Source organism: Macadamia integrifolia, chromosome 14 (genome assembly GCF_013358625.1).
Source record: "Macadamia integrifolia cultivar HAES 741 chromosome 14, SCU_Mint_v3, whole genome shotgun sequence".
NCBI classification, from domain to species: Eukaryota; Viridiplantae; Streptophyta; class Magnoliopsida; order Proteales; family Proteaceae; genus Macadamia; species Macadamia integrifolia.
The window spans coordinates 25929806-25948214 of NC_056570.1; positions in this window are offsets into that span (position 1 = coordinate 25929806).

The window sequence follows — 18409 nt, forward strand, 5'->3', positions numbered from 1 at the left end:
CTTCTCGGTTCAACCGGTCTTCCTACTAGATGCTTAAGAACAAACATTTTCACAATTATTCCTATTCCACATGTATGGCTAAGTTATCATACATATATATATTAACTGAATTTAAACGACTATGTACATTAAAACAAGGTCTATATAAAGTCTACATGATGACAATTTGGTTGAGAAACTGTACTTGAACTTAACCCCTGTTTCAGGTCAAGAGGGTGGGCCCCTGATTAGGGAGCTCCTGAGCTTTAGATCGTAATGTGGGACCCACCCCATGCTCCTCAGATGTATGACCTGTAAAGTCATCTAAAAAGGGGTGTACACGTGGGATGAGCTCACTAGCTCAGTAAGTGGTAAGATGGACCACACAGCAGTCCACACATCAAAACACAATCATATGCACTACATGCCATGCTATACATTTTAAATCACATCCACCTAAGCAACATTACTAAGTCCTTGGTTTTAGTGCTACTATAGCCACAGTGCGCGTATACTCCGGGTACGAGCCGCGAACTCCCTCCCGCGATACGCCCATAGGGCTGTCGGAGAAGGCCCACCGTGAGTACTCGGAAAAGTAAAGACAATGCCGTCCACCGGCTCTCAAAAAAAATGTAAATGACTGAAAATAAAGGTGCTGACTCCAACAATTTAAAAGCAGTACGATTGGCCCTCTTGAATGTACCACCGGGGTTGCCAGCTGTCCTACATGACCCACCGGGCGTTATGTCTAACCGCCACAGTGACCCGACGACCGCGACCACTGCTTCCCCCCAAATGATAACCCAACACCTTAACCCCTGTTGGGAAGGATCGTACCACGGGATGGTGAAAATCCTAATACCGTATGCTCCTATATGACAATAGTACGATTGCATAGTGCCTCCGTGTCCCATTCCACGGGCCACCAATTCACTCGTTTCCAAGCCGACTACGACATCTAGTCTATCAATGCATCATGCACCATGATGTCCACATTCAACATATAAACATCTCATTCAATTAGCATTTAGAAAGTAAACATAGCACATATGCATCACACTGTGAGGAATGACTAATCTACATAGCATATTCATGATGGCATGACTAGACTAGATATAATTAAATGAATGCCAAACGTTACCTTGAAAAAATTCCAAACGTCCTCTCCCCACTTACCTGTAACGTACAAGGATTCCCGTTCGGTACGGGTGAGATCAGGTAAGAATCGGGTAGGATTTGGTGAACCTAACATAATTGAACGGGGTTAGTACTCCACCATTTTGAAATCAAAATTAACATGATCCAATGACAAAATCATGTTTAGAACGTCAAAAGAAGGTCACACGTCCGATTTGGGTCCAATCGGACGTAAGAATCACCTTCGGGGCCACACGGGTGGGTCAGACAGGCGGGCAGTCTGGCCCACCGGTCCTACCCACCGGTTTGGACCGACGGGTAGGGGCCCGCCAGTATGGCCCGCCGGTTCCACCCACCGGTTAAGCCAGGGGCCCCTGCTAGGACCGGTGGGTAGGATGGCCCGCCGGTTGGCCCGCTGGTTGGGCCCGAAGGCCCCCTTCCCTCTCAGGTGGGTGCCCATAGGCGGTTAGGGGCCCACCGGTTGCACCCACCGGTCTTGGCGGGAAAAACCCTGTTTCTTCCCAACTTCCTCCATTCTTTGGGGATTCAAATGGGGCTTTTCCCCACCCATTCTTCACACCTTCAAGGTCCTATAGGATGGTTCTAACCTAGATCTAGGTTAGATTCAAGGGATGGGAACCATCTTACCTTCTTTGCTCAAGAACAACTTCAAACCCTCCAAATCACTTTAAACTCACAACGCTTCTTCCACCTTGTCAATACCTCTTCAAATCCTTCAAGATCAACACATAAATCATTGACCTGCTAAACGGGGTATTTAGAGCGCTCTAAGGAATTCAGTTTCCTTTGGCTCTTGACGGTGCATAATACCTTATAAGTCAACCCTTGAAAGGCTACTATTGGATGGGATGATCCTCGTTTCCCGACTGTGCAAGGAATAGTTCGTAGAGGTTTAAAGATTGAAGCCTTGATACAATTCATTCTTGAACAGGTGAGATATCACATTGGTGGTCTAATCTGATTTGTGAGTTTTCTTCTTCTTCTTCTTTTTTTTTTTCATTACATTTTTGCCTTAGTGTTATAGACTTTCTGCATTGTTAGACTGTTTTCTGTGCACTTCAGGTTCCTAGTCGTTGACCTCATGGCTTCTCTGTTTGGATTTTTTCCAGGTTCAGATCTGCTTTTCTTAATTATATTTTGATTGGGTGCAGATGGAGGTTTGGCTTGGGGTATTCAACCTGATCTGGCTGGCTACCTCTCCCCTGCCATTCCCCATTCCACCTTCACCAAAATAGGCATGTTCAGTCAAATTCCACACGTGCATGCGTATGTATAGACACATGCGCGCACACAATTGGCACCTTTTTCACTTTCAGTAATTTCGTATACTGTTCATGAGTAACTCCGGTGCATATACCATTAACTTAATATACCAAATCTTTGTAAATCCTATTCAATAATTTACTTCTATTATGTAGTTAAATCATTACTTGCTCAGTGCTTCATTTGATTTGATACAAGATTGAAGCATTTATTAATAAAAATAAATTTAAATAAGCATGCGAATAAATTAGCAAACCGATTGCTAACTGTTTAGAAACTATATAGAATAAACCGCAATCAAGACCATCAAATCGATGCCGTTTAAAAACCGTAGAATTGAAATCGTTAATAGTGCAATTAAAGCCATTTATTGAAATATAAATACAAATCAGAGAAAAGAGCATAGCAGCTTTAATACCTGGGGCACGTAGTGTCTAAAGCTGGAATCGAAGTAGATCCTACTAAGGTAAAAGCAGTAGTGGAATGGGAAAGTCCCAAGAATGTTACTGAAATTAGAAGCTTCTTGGGTTTGGCTGGATATTACCGGCGTTTCATCGAGAATTTTGCTCGGATCTCAGCACCAATGACCAAGTTGACTAAAAAGGGGGTGAAATTCGACTGGGCAGAGGAATGTGAGAAGAGCTTCCAGGAATTGAAAGAAAAGTTGGTGACTGCCCCTGTGCTGACTATTCCTGAAGGCACAGGTGGAATGACGGTCTATACCGATGCTTCCAAAGTTGGGTTGGGTTGTGTTCTCATGCAACGCGGAAAGGTAATAGCATATGCATCCCGACAACTAAAGGAGTATGAGAAGAACTACCCCACTCATGACTTGGAACTAGCCGCAGTCATTTTTGCCCTTAAGATCTGGCGACATTATTTGTATGGGGAGAAGTGTGAGATATACAGTGACCACAAGAGCCTGAAATACTTCTTCACCCAGAAGGATTTGAATATGAGACAGAGAAGATGGCTTGAACTCATGAAGGATTATGACTGCGATATTCAGTATCATCCCGGCAAGGCTAATGTGGTGGCAGATGCATTGAGTCGAAAGACACAGACTGTGTCGCTTTCATGCTTAGCAGTAAGCTCACCACTTGTGCAAGAGGCGATGCAAATGGAAGAGACCCTCTTGTATGAAGGGGCAACCCTAGAGCTTGAACCTCAACCAGAAAACCTTAAATGGTTGACGGTATCTTTATCGGCTCTACAAGTGCAACCGGCAATTAGACAAGAGGTGATAATGAAGCAACCTTTGGATCCTGAATTGCAGCGAATCAGAGTTAAGGTTCAAGACCAAACAATGAACGACCCAGATTTTACTTTAGCCAGTGATGGGGCATTGATGTTTCGAGACAGATTGTGTGTACCCGATGATTTGGATATACAGGATAAAATCGTGAGGGAAGCACACAGCTCCGAGTACTCACTTCATCAAGGAAGTACCAAAATGTACAAAGACCTCAAACAGAGTTACTGGTGGCCAAGCATGAAAGTCACCATAGCTTTGTATGTGGTGACTTGTCTTACCTGTCAGAAGGTGAAAGCTGAGAGGCATCGACCTTATGGTACCCTTCAGCCACTCCCAGTACCAGAATGGAAGTGGGAAAGGATTACAATGGACTTCGTCACCGGACTACCAGGTACCCCTAAGGGAATGGATGCGATATGGGTGATTGTGGATCGGCTTACCAAGACTGCCCACTTCATTCCTATCAAGACCAAGTTCTCCATGGCCAAACTAGCACAACTTTACATGGACAACATAGTGCGTCTACATGGAGTGCCAGTGAGCATTGTTTCAGATAGGGACCCAAGGTTCACTTCCAGATTTTGGAAAAGCTTACAGCGTGCCTTGGGATCGTAACTGAACTTGAGTACAGCTTTTCACCCACAGACGGACGGTCAGTCGGAGCGAACCATACAGATATTAGAGGACATGCTCAGGGCATGTGCAATGGAGATGAGTGGCAGCTGGGAAGAATATATACCTCTTATGGAGTTTGCATATAATAATAGTTACCAAGCTACAATTGGGATGGCTCCATATGAGGCGTTATATGGCAGAAAGTGCAGAACTCCTTTGTATTGGGATGAGGTAGGTGAACGTCGAATGTTAGGACCTGAGATGATCCAAATGACTTATGACAAAGTCGACGTTATTAGAGAACGAATTAAAGCAGCTCAGTCCCGTCAAAAGAGCTATGCGGACACCCACAGAAAAGATATTGAATTTCAGCCAGGAGAAAAGGTATTTCTCAAGATCTCTCCTACTAAAGGTTTGCAAAGGTTTCACAGAAAGGGGAAGTTGAGCCCAAGATACATGGGACCATTTGAGATCTTGTCCCGGGTTGGCTCAGTAGCCTACATGCTTGCTCTGCCACCTTCGCTTGGAAATGTTCACAATGTATTCCATATATCCATGCTGAAGAAGTACGTGCATGATCCATCTCATGTACTACCCGTGGAACCAGGGTACCTAGAAGCTGATATGACATATACAGAGCAGCCAGCTGAAATTTTGGACCGGAAGGTGAAAACCCTTCGCAACCGCTCCATTTCCTATGTAAAGGTGCGATGGGCTGACCATTCACTTGAAGAAGCGTCCTGGGAGGTAGAAGAAGAAATGCGAGCCAAGTACCCTCATCTTTTTGATCAACCAGGTACGCAATTTCGAGGACGAAATTTTTCAGAAGGGGGGGTAATGTAATATCCCGCTTCTTAAACCCGGTCTGATTTCGTGGTTGAACCGGTTTAACCATGCAGGAGCCGAGCCAGAGGATGTTAGAGCGGGTTCCTTATGGGCTATGATGGCACGGGTGACCTTAAACACCGGCTGGCCCGACAAGTCCGAGCCAGTGCCAGAAGAGACGGGAGTACCCAAACCGTGTACGTGCACCTACCATAAGGCTATGTACGGATAAAACAGGTATTATATCTGTATTTTAAGATATATATGTAGGCTACAATGTATGCCTGGGGTGGGGTTTGAGCCGAGGTCCGAGCTCGGTCAAAATCCCAAGTTTTGACTCTCGGGTGGGTATGACAGGTGGGTACACCTACCCACCTGAGTGACCCATCCATCACTATTCACTTAAATAGGAATAGTATATAAAGCTTTATGACTTCTTTTCTTTCCATTTATTACCCCCGTACGTTTGGTGAGAAAAGTAAAGAGGAGAGAGAAAAAGAAAGGGAAGAAGAAAGGAGGATCTCAGTGGCGCCGAAGCTCGATCTTGCCATTCCGGTGCCGGGAGAGTAATCTTCAACTCGAGATCTACAGTTGGAGGTAAGAAAAGTTGGGTTTTATGAACATTCACCATACCCACGCTTTAAACCCTTGATTCGAGTATAGTTTCTTAAGATCTTGTAAACACCCTTTGAAATGATGAATCTAAGGTTTAATAGATGATTTATGTGTTGATCTTGAAGGATTTGAAGAGATATTGACAAGGTAGAAGGAGCATTGTGAGTTGGAAGTGATTTGGAGGGTTTGAAGTCATTCTTGAGCAAAGAAGGTAAGATGGTTCCCCTCACTTGAATCTAACTTAAATCTAAGCTAGAACCATCCTATAGGACTCTAAAGGTGTGAAGAATGGGTTGAGAAAAGCCCTATTTGGGTCCCCAAGGAATGGAGGAAGTTGAGAAGGAACTGGGGTTTTTCTGCCAAAACCGGCGGGTAGGACCGGTGGGTAGACAACCCACCTGAGACACCCACCTGAGAGGACCAGGGGGGTTCTGGCCAAACCGGCGGGTAGGACCGGCGGGTCCTACCGGCGGGTCCATACCCGCCGGTCCCAAACCGGCGGGTGGGACCGGTGGGTAGACAACCCACCTGAGACACCCACCTGAGTGGCCAGAATGTGATTTTTAGGTCCGATCGAGCCCAAATCGGACGTGGGACCTTCTTTCGACGTTCTAAACACGATTTTGACGTCGGATTTCATTAATTTTGATTCTAAAATGGTGAAGTACTAACCCCGCTCAATTTTGTTAGGTTCACCACAGCCTTCCCGATTCGCTCCGGATCTCACCCGTACCGAGCGGGACTCCTTGTACGCTACAGGTAAGTGGAGAGAGGACGTTTGGCCTTGTTTCAAGGCATTTGTTTGGCATTCATATAACTATATCTAATCTAGTCATGTCATCATGAATATGCTATATAAATTAGTCATTCTTCGCATTGATATGCATTTATGCTATGTTTACTTTTCAAATGCAAATTGAATGAGATGTTATATGTTGAATGTGGACATCATGTTGCATAATGCATTGATAGACTAGATGCCGTGGTCGGCTTGGAAACGAATGCATTGGTGGCCCGTGGTATGGGACACGGAGGCACTATGCAGTCGTACTACATATAGGAGCATGCGGTATTAGGATTCTTCACCATCCCGTGCTACGACCCTTCCCAACAGGGGTTAAGGTGTTGGGTTGCCATTTGGGGGGAACGAGGGGTTGCAGTTGTCGGACACTGTGGCGGTTAGGCATTACGCCCGGCGAGTCATGTAGGACAGTCGGCAACCCCGGTGGTATTTCAAGAGGGCCAATTGTACTGCTTTTAAATTGCTGGAGTCAGCACTGTCATTTAATTTATTTACATTTCTGTTGAGAGCCGGTGGACGGCATTGTCTTTATTTTTCCGAGTACTCACGGTGGGCCTTCTCCAACAGCCCTATGGGCGTATCGCGGGAGGGAGTTCGCGGCTCGTACCCGGAGTATACGCGCACTGTGGTTGTAGTAGCACTAAAACCAAAGACTTAGTAATGTTGATTAGGTGTATGTGATTTAAAATGAATTGCATGGCATGTAGTGAATATGATGTGTTGTGATGTGTGGACTGTTGTGTGTGGTCCACCTCTCTACTTACTGAGCTAGTGAGCTCATTCCACGTGTGCACCCTTTTTCTTTAGATGATTTTGCAGGTCATTCATCTGAGGAGCTTGGGGTGGGTCCCGCAGTCGAGTTTCCTGAAGAGGACTGGTGGACCCCCGATGAGTTTGAGCATGGCGTAGACTGCGCGTGTGAGAGCTGTGCTGCAGGACAGCAGTTCTGAGGCCGAGCTGAGCTCCAGCCTTGAGACCGAGCCGAGCTGTGTACTCTGATGATTTTGATAAATTCATGTATATATACTTGATATTTGAACTTCATTCTTTTTGTGTATATATCATGCCTTCGGGCCCAAATGTATATAATTATGGTATTATCATTTGGGTATCGAGTATATGGGAATTATTTACAGGTAAAACTTAGTCTTCCGCTGATCTGATGAATTGATGTTAGTGTATGTATGCTATGGTGGAATACAGTATCTGATGATCCTGGCAGGTTTGGGTTAACCGGTGTTAACTCGGTCACCGCTCCGGTTCAGGGTGAACGGGGTGTGACACAATAAGTGAGAAGAATGTTATTTTCAAAGTTTCAAAATGACTTCAAACTGATATGATTGTTTATAAAAAAGAAAATTTTGAATCGGGTTCGCAATCAACTAAGGATGAAAATTTTAAACGTGCTACTTCCAAGACACCCAAACACTAGAACCACTTTTTTGATTCAATGTTATTTTTTTCTTCGATTATAGCACTGTAGTGGTTGACTCTGATACCAATGTTGTGTATTTTTTTGTGACTACAACTACACTACACTGTAGTGCATATCACATTGTCAATCATTTGTACAATTTTTAAATGATGAAAAGGAATAAAAACTTGAATTATCTCGAAGTACTCGATTCACAACCGTAGAATAACACAATCTACGAGAGATTGGTGATCTAAATATATCAGTGCCAAAGCTTACTGAACGATTTTTATCGATATTCTGAATCGGATTATCTCTCTACTGAAAAAGAAAATTGAGCGTGGGATTTCAATGAAATCGAAAATACCAGAACTCTTGTTTTTTCAGTTCAATTTTACTAATTTCTTCAATTAAAGCACTGTAGAGGTTGACTCTAATACCAATATTGTATATTTTTTCCTCTGTGGAACNACTCTTGTTTTTTTTTTTATCGATATTCTGAATCGGATTATCTCTCTACTGAAAAAAGAAAATTGAGCGTGGGATTTCAATGAAATCAAAAATACCAGAACTCTTGTTTTTTTTTCAGTTCAATTTTACTAATTTCTTCAATTATAGCACTGTAGAGGTTGACTCTAATACCAATATTGTTTAGGTTGACTCTAATACCAATATTGTATATTTTTTCCTGTGTGGAACAACATACAAATTCAAAAATACAATAAGTGAGAAGAACGTTATTTTCAAAGTTTCAAAATGACTTCAACTGATATGATTGTTTATAAAAAAGAAAATTTTGAATCGGGTTCGCAATCAACTAAGGATGAAAATTTTAAACGTGCTACTTCCAAGACACCCAAACACTAGAACCACTTTTTTGATTCAATGTTATTATTTTCTTCGATTATAGCACTGTAGTGGTTGACTCTGATACCAATGTTGTGTATTTTTTTGTGACTACAACTACACTACACTGTAGTGCATATCACATTGTCAATCATTTGTACAATTTTTAAATGATGAAAAGGAATAAAAACTTGAATTATCTCGAAGTACTCGATTCACAACCGTAGAATAACACAATCTAACACCCAAACACTAGAACCACTTTTTTGATTCAATGTTATTATTTTCTTCGATTATAGCACTGTAGTGGTTGACTCTGATACCAATGTTGTGTATTTTTTTATTGTATATTTTTTCCTCTGTGGAACAACATACAAATTCAAAAATACAATAAGTGAGAAGAACGTTATTTTCAAAGTTTCAAAATGACTTCAAACTGATATAATATTATATTTTTTATTTTCTTTATTTTTATCAGAATTTTAGTATTTTCCTCGTTTATAGCACTGTGGAGGTTGACTCTGATACCAACATTGTATATTTTTTCCTCTGTGCAACAACATACAGATTCGAAAATACAATAAGTGAGAAGAACGTTATTTTCAAAGTTTCAAAATGTCTTCAAACTGATATGATTGTTTATAAAAAAGAAAATTTGGAATCGGGTTCGCAATCAACTAAGGGTGAAAATTTTAAACGTGCTACTTCCAAGACACCCAAACACTAGAACCACTTTTTTGATTCATTTTTATTATTTTCTTCGATTATAGCACTGTAGTGGTTGACTCTGATACCAATGTTGTGTATTTTTTTGTGACTACAACTACACTGTAGTGCATATCACATTGTCAATCATTTGTACAATTTTTAAATGAGGAAAAGGAATAAAAACTTGAATTATCTCGAAGTACTCGATTCACAACCGTAGAATAACACAATCTACGAGAGATTGGTGATCTAAATATATCAGTGCCAAAGCTTACTGGATGATTTTTATCGATATTCTGAATCGGATTATCTCTCTATTGAAAAAAGAAAATTGAGCGTGGGATTTCAATGAAATAAAAAATACCAGAACTCTTCTTTTTTCAGTTCAATTTTAGTATTTTCTTCAATTATAGCACTGTAGAGGTTGACTCTAATACCAATATTGTATATTTTTTCCTCTGTGGAACAACATACAAATTCAAAAATACAATAAGTGAGAAGAACGTTATTTTCAAAGTTTCAAAATGACTTCAAACTGATATGATTGTTTATAAAAAAGAAAATTTTGAATCGGGTTCGCAATCAACTAAGGATGAAAATTTTAAACGTGCTACTTCCAAGACACCAAAACACTAGAACCACTTTTTTGATTCAATGTTATTATTTTCTTCGATTATAGCACTGTAGTGGTTGACTCTGATACCAATGTTGTGTATTTTTTTGTGACTACAACTACACTACACTGTAGTGCATATCACATTGTCAATCATTTGTACAATTTTTAAATGATGAAAAGGAATAAAAACTTGAATTATCTCGAAGTACTCGTCACAACCTTAGAATAACACAATCTACGAGATTGGTGATCTAAATATATCAGTGCCAAAGCTTACTGGATGATTTTTATCGATATTCTGAATCGGATTATCTCTCTACTGAAAAAAGAAAATTGAGCGTGGGATTTCAATGAAATAAAAAATACCAGAACTATTGTTTTTTTTCAGTTCAATTTTACTAATTTCTTCAATTATAGCACTGTAGAGGTTGACTCTAATACCAATATTGTATATTTTTTCCTCTGTGGAACAACATACAAATTCAAAAATACAATAAGTGAGATGAACGTTATTATTTTCAAAGTTTCAAAATGACTTCAAACTGATATGATTGTTTATAAAAAAGAAAATTTTGAATCGGGTTCGCAATCAACTAAGGATGAAAATTTTAAACGTGCTACTTCCAAGACACCCAAACACTAGAACCACTTTTTTGATTCAATGTTATTATTTTCTTCGATTATAGCACTGTAGTGGTTGACTCTGATACCAATGTTGTGTATTTTTTTGTGACTACAACAACATTGTAGTGCATATCACATTGTCAATCATTTGTAAAATTTTTAAATGATGAAAAGGAATAAAAACTTGAATTACCTCGAAGTACTCGATTCACAACCGTAGAATAACACAATCTACGAGAGATTGGTGATCTAAATATATCAGTGCCAAAGCTTACTGGACGATTTTTATCGATATTCTGAATCGGATTATCTCTCTACTGAAAAAAGAAAATTGAGCGTGGGATTTCAATGAAATCGAAAATACCAGAACTCTTGTTTTTCAGTTCAATTTTACTAATTTTTTCAATTATAGCACTGTAGAGGTTGACTCTAATACCAATATTGTATATTTTTTCCTCTGTGGAACAACATACAAATTCAAAAATACAATAAGTGAGAAGAACGTTATTTTCAAAGTTTCAAAATGACTTCAAACTGATATGATTGTTTATAAAAAAGAAAATTTTGAATCGGGTTCGCAATCAACTAAGGATGAAAATTTTAAACGTGCTACTTCCAAGACACCCAAACACTAGAACCACTTTTTTGATTCAATGTTATTATTTTCTTCGATTATAGCACTGTAGTGGTTGACTCTGATACCAATGTTGTGTATTTTTTTGTGACTACAACTACACTACACTGTAGTGCATATCACATTGTCAATCATTTGTACAATTTTTAAATGATGAAAAGGAATAAAAACTTGAATTATCTCGAAGTACTCGATTCACAACCGTAGAATAACACAATCTACGAGAGATTGGTGATCTAAATATATCAGTGCCAAAGCTTACTGGATGATTTTTATCGATATTCTGGATCGGATTATCTCTCTACTGAAAAAAGAAAATTGAGCGTGGGATTTCAATGAAATCAAAAATACCAGAACTCTTGTTTTTTCAGTTCAATTTTACTAATTTCTTCAACTATAGCACTGTAGAGGTTGACTCTAATACCAATATTGTATATTTTTTCCTCTGTGGAACAACATACAAATTCAAAAATACAATAAGTGAGAAGAACGTTATTTTCAAAGTTTCAAAATGACTTCAAACTGATATGATTGTTTATAAAAAAGAAAATTTTGAATCGGGTTCGCAATCAACTAAGGATGAAAATTTTAAACGTGCTACTTCCAAGACACCCAAACACTAGAACCACTTTTTTGATTCAATGTTATTATTTTCTTCGATTATAGCACTGTAGTGGTTGACTCTGATACCAATGTTGTGTATTTTTTTGTGACTACAACTACACTACACTGTAGTGCATATCACATTGTCAATCATTTGTACAATTTTTAAATGATGAAAAGGAATAAAAGCTTGAATTATCTCGAAGTACACGATTCACAACCGTATAATAACACAATCTACGAGAGATTGGTGATCTAAATATATCAGTGCCAAAGCTTACTGGATGATTTTTATCGATATTCTGGATCGGATTATCTCTCTACTGAAAAAAGAAAATTGAGCGTGGGATTTCAATGAAATCAAAAATACAGAACCACTTTTTTGATTCAATGTTATTATTTTCTTCGATTATAGCACTGTAGTGGTTGACTCTGATACCAATGTTGTGTATTTTTTTGTGTGTACAACAACATACAAATTCAAAAATACAATAAGTGAGAAGAACGTTATTTTCAAAGTTTCAAAATGACTTCAAACTGATATGATTGTTTATAAAAAAGAAAATTTTGAATCGGGTTCGCAATCAACTAAGGATGAAAATTTTAAACGTGCTACTTCCAAGACACCCAAACACTAGAACCACTTTTTTGATTCAATGTTATTATTTTCTTCGATTATAGCACTGTAGTGGTTGACTCTGATACCAATGTTGTGTATTTTTTTGTGACTACAACTACACTAACTGTAGTGCATATCACATTGTCAATCATTTGTACAATTTTTAAATGATGAAAAGGAATAAAAACTTGAATTATCTCGAAGTACTCGATTCACAACCGTAGAATAACACAATCTACGAGAGATTGGTGATCTAAATATATCATGCCAAAGCTTACTGGATGATTTTTATCGATATTCTGAATCGGATTATCTCTCTACTGAAAAAAGAAAATTGAGCGTGGGATTTCAATGAAATCAAAAATACCAGAACTCTTGTTTTTTTAGTTCAATTTTACTAATTTCTTCAACTATAGCACTGTAGAGGTTGACTCTAATACCAATATTGTATATTTTTTCCTCTGTGGAACAACATACAAATTCAAAAATACAATAAGTGAGAAGAACGTTATTTTCAAAGTTTCAAAATGACTTCAAACTGATATGATTGTTTATAAAAAAGAAAATTTTGAATCGGGTTCGCAATCAACTAAGGATGAAAATTTTAAACGTGCTACTTCCAAGACACCCAAACACTAGAACCACTTTTTTGATTCAATGTTATTATTTTCTTCGATTATAGCACTGTAGTGGTTGACTCTGATACCAATGTTGTGTATTTTTTTGTGTCTACAACTACACTACACTGTAGTGCATATCACATTGTCAATCATTTGTACAATTTTTAAATGATGAAAAGGAATAAAAGCTTGAATTATCTCGAAGTACTCGATTCACGACCGTAGAATAACACAATCTACGAGAGATTGATGATCTAAATATATCAGTGCCAAAGCTTACTGGATGATTTTTATCGATATTCTGGATCGGATTATCTCTCTACTGAAAAAAGAAAATTGAGCGTGGGATTTCAATGAAATCAAAAATACCAGAACTCTTGTTTTTTCAGTTCAATTTTACTAATTTCTTCAACTATAGCACTGTAGAGGTTGACTCTAATACCAATATTGTATATTTTTTCCTCTGTGGAACAACATACAAATTCAAAAATACAATAAGTGAGAAGAACGTTATTTTCAAAGTTTCAAAATGACTTCAAACTGATATGATTGTTTATAAAAAAGAAAATTTTGAATCGGGTTCGCAATCAACTAAGAATGAAAATTTTAAACGTGCTACTTCCAAGACACCCAAACACTAGAACCACTTTTTTGATTCAATGTTATTATTTTCTTCGATTATAGCACTGTAGTGGTTGACTCTGATACCAATGTTGTGTATTTTTTTGTGACTACAACTACACTAAACTGTAGTGCATATCACTTTGTCAATAATTTGTACAATTTTTAAATGATGAAAAGGAATAAAAACTTGAATTATCTCGAAGTACTCGATTCACAACCGTAGAATAACACAATCTACGAGAGATTGGTGATCTAAATATATCAATGCCAAAGCATACTGGATGATTTTTATCGATATTCTGAATCGGATTATCTCTCTATTAAAAAAAGAAAATTGAGCGTGGGATTTCAATGAAATCAAAAATACTAGAACTCTTGTTTTTTCAGTTCAATTTTAGTATTTTCTTCAATTATAGCACTGTAGAGGTTGACTCTAATACCAATATTATATATTTTTTCCTCTGTGGAACAACATACAAATTCAAAAATACAATAAGTGAGAAGAACGTTATTTTCAAAGTTTCAAAATGACTTCAAACTGATATGATTGTTTATAAAAAAGAAAATTTTAAATCGGGTTCGCAATCAACTAAAGATGAAAATTTTAAACGTGCTACTTCCAAGACACCCAAACACTAGAACCACTTTTTCGATTCATTTTTATTATTTTCTTCGATTATAGCACTGTAGTGGTTGACTCTGATACAAATGTTGTGTATTTTTTTGTGACTTCAACTACACTGTAGTGCATATCACATTGTCAATCATTTTTACAATTTTTAAATGATGAAAAGGAATAAAAACTTATATTATCTCGAAGTACTCGATTCACAACTGTAGAATAACACAATCTACGAGAGATTGGTGATCTAAATATATCAATGCCAAAGCTTACTAGATGATTTTTATCGATATTCTGATTCGGATTATCTCTCTATTAATTTATAGCAATGTAGAGGTTGACTCTGATACCAACATTGTATATTTTTTACTCTGTGCAACAACATACAGATTAGAAAATACAATAAGTGAGAAAATGTTATTTTCAAAGTTTCAAAATGTCTTCAAACTGATATGATTGTTTATAAAAAAGAAAATTTGGAATCGGGTTCGCAATCAACTAATGATGAAAATTTTAAACGTGCTACTTCCAAGACACCCAAACACTAGAACCACTTTTTTGATTCATTTTTATTATTTTCTTTGATTATAGCACTGTATTGGTTGACTCTGATACCAATGTTGTGTACCTTTTTGTGACTACAACTACACTATAGTGCATATCACATTGTCAATCATTTGTGCAATTTTTTAATGATGAAAAAGAATAAAATTTGAATTATCTCGAAGTACTCGATTCACAACTGTAGAATAACACAATCTACGAGAGATTGGTGATCTAAATATATCAGTGCCAAAGCTTACTGGATGATTTTTATCGATGTTCTGAATTAGATTATCTTTCTACTGAAAAAAGAAAATTGAGCGTGGGATTTCAATGAAATCAAAAATACCAGAACTCTTGTTTTTTCAGTTCAATTTTACTAATTTCTTCAATTATAGCACTGTAGAGGTTGACTCTTATACCAATATTGTATATTTTTTCCTCTGTGGAACAACATACAAATTCAAAAATACAATAAGTGAGAAGAACGTTATTTTCAAAGTTTCAAAATGACTTCAAACTGATATGATTGTTTATAAAAAAGAAAATTTTGAATCGGGTTCGCAATCAACTAAGGATGAAAATTTTAAACCTTCTACTTCCAAGACACCTAAACACTAGAACCACTTTTTTGATTCAATGTTATTATTTTCTTCGATTATAGCACTGTAGTGGTTGACTCTGATACCAATGTTGTGTATTTTTTTGTGACTACAACTACACTATAGTGCATATCACATTGTCAATCATTTGTACAATTTTTAAATGATGAAAATGAATGAAAATTTGAATCATCTCGAAGTACTCGATCACAACCGTAGAATAACACAATCTACGAGAGATTGGTGATCTAAATATATCAGTGCCAAAGCTTACTGGATGATTTTTATCGATATTCTGAATCGGATTATCTCTCTACTGAAAAAAGAAAATTGAGCGTGGGATTTCAATGAAATCGAAAATACCAGAACTCTTGTTTTTTCAGTTCAATTTTACTAATTTCTTCAATATAGCACTGTAGAGGTTGACTCTAATACCAATATTGTATATTTTTTCCTCTGTGGAACAACATACAAATTCAAAAATACAATACGTGAGAAGAACGTTATATTCAAAGTTTCAAAATGTCTTCAAACTGATATGATTGTTTATAAAAAAAAGAAAATTTTGAGTCGGGTTCGTAATCAACTGAGAATAAAAAATTTAAACGTGCTATTTTCAAGATACCCAAACATTGGAACCACTTTTTATTTTATTATTTTCTTGGATTATAACACTATACTGCTTGACTCTAATACCAATGTTGTGTACTTTTTTGTGACTACATCTACATTGTAGTGCATAAGACTTTTGTCAATCATTTGCATAATTCTCAAATGACGAAAATGAATGAAAATTTGAATCATCTCGCAATAGTCAGCTCAAAACCTTGGAATAACACAATCTACGAGAGACTAGGGAACTAAATATATCAATGCCAAAGCTTACAGAAAGATTTTTATCGATATTCTGAATCGGATTCGCTATCTACTAAGAAAATAAAATTGAGCGGGGCATTTCGATGAACTCTAAATACCAGAACTCTATTTTTTTCAATACAATTTTAGTATTTTCCTCGTTTATAGCACTGTAGAGGTTGACTCTGATACCAACATTGTATATTTTTTCCTCTGTCCAACAACATACAAATTCGAAAATACAATAAGTGAGAAGAACGTTATTTTCAAAGTTTCAAAATGTCTTTAAACTGATATGATTGTTTATAAAAAAGAAAATTTTGAATCGGGTTCGCAATCAACTAAGGATGAAAATTTTAAACCTTCTACTTCCAAGACACCTAAACACTAGAACCACTTTTTTTATTCAATGTTATTATTTTCTTCGATTATAGCACTGTATTGGTTGACTCTGATACCAATGTTGTGTACCTTTTTGTGACTACAACTACACTATAGTGCATATCACATTGTCAATCATTTGTATAATTTTTAAATGATGAAAAAGAATAAAATTTGAATTATCTCGAAGTACTCGATTCACAACCGTAGAATAACACAATCTACGAGAGATTGGTGATCTAAATATATCAGTGCCAAAGCTTACTGGACGATTTTTATCGATATTCTGAATCGGATTATCTCTCTACTGAAAAAAGAAAATTGAGCGTGGGATTTCAATGAAATCGAAAATACCAGAACTCTTGTTTTTTCAGTTCAATTTTACTAATTTCTTCAATTATAGCACTGTAGAGGTTGACTCTAATACCAATATTGTATTTTTTCCTCTGTGGAACAACATACAAATTCAAAAATACAATAAGTGAGAAGAACGTTATTTTCAAAGTTTCAAAATGACTTCAAACTGATATGATTGTTTATAAAAAAGAAAATTTTGAATCGGGTTCGCAATCAACTAAGGATGAAAATTTTAAACGTGCTACTTCCAAGACACCCAAACACTAGAACCACTTTTTTGATTCAATGTTATTATTTTCTTCGATTATAGCACTGTAGTGGTTGACTCTGATACCAATGTTGTGTATTTTTTTGTGACTACAACTACACTGTAGTGCATATCACATTGTCAATCATTTGTACAATTTTTAAATGATGAAAAGGAATAAAAACTTGAATCATCTCGAAGTACTCGATTCACAACCGTAGAATAACACAATCTACGAGAGATTGGTGATCTAAATATATCAGTGCCAAAGCTTACTGGATGATTTTTATCGATATTCTGAATCGGATTTTCTCTCTACTGAAAAAAGAAAATTGAGCGTGGGATTTCAATGAAATCGAAAATACCAGAACTCTTGTTTTTTCAGTTCAATTTTACTAATTTCTTCAATTATAGCACTGTAGCGGTTGACTCTAATACCAATACTGTATATTTTTTCCTCTGTGGAACAACATACAAATTCAAAAATACAATAAGTGAGAAGAAAGTTATTTTCAAAGTTTTAAAATGACTTCAAACTGATATGATTGTTTATAAAAAAAGAAAATTTTGAGTCGGGTTCGCAATCAACTAAGGATGAAAATTTTAAACGTGTATCAAGACACCCAAACACTAGAACCACTTTTTTGATTTAATTTTATTATTTTCTTGGATTATAACACTGTACTGGTTGACTCTAATACCAATGTTGTGTACTTTTTTATGACTACATCTACACTGTAGTGCATAAGAGTTTTGTCAATCATTTGCATAATTCTCAAATAACGAAAATAAATGAAAATTTGAATCATCTCGTAATACTCGCTCACAACCTTGGAATAACACAATCTACGAGAGATTGGTGATCTAAATATATCAGTGCCAAAGCTTACTGGACGATTTTTATCGATATTCTGAATCGGATTATCTCTCTACTGAAAAAAGAAAATTGAGCGTGGGATTTCAATGAAATCAAAAATACCAG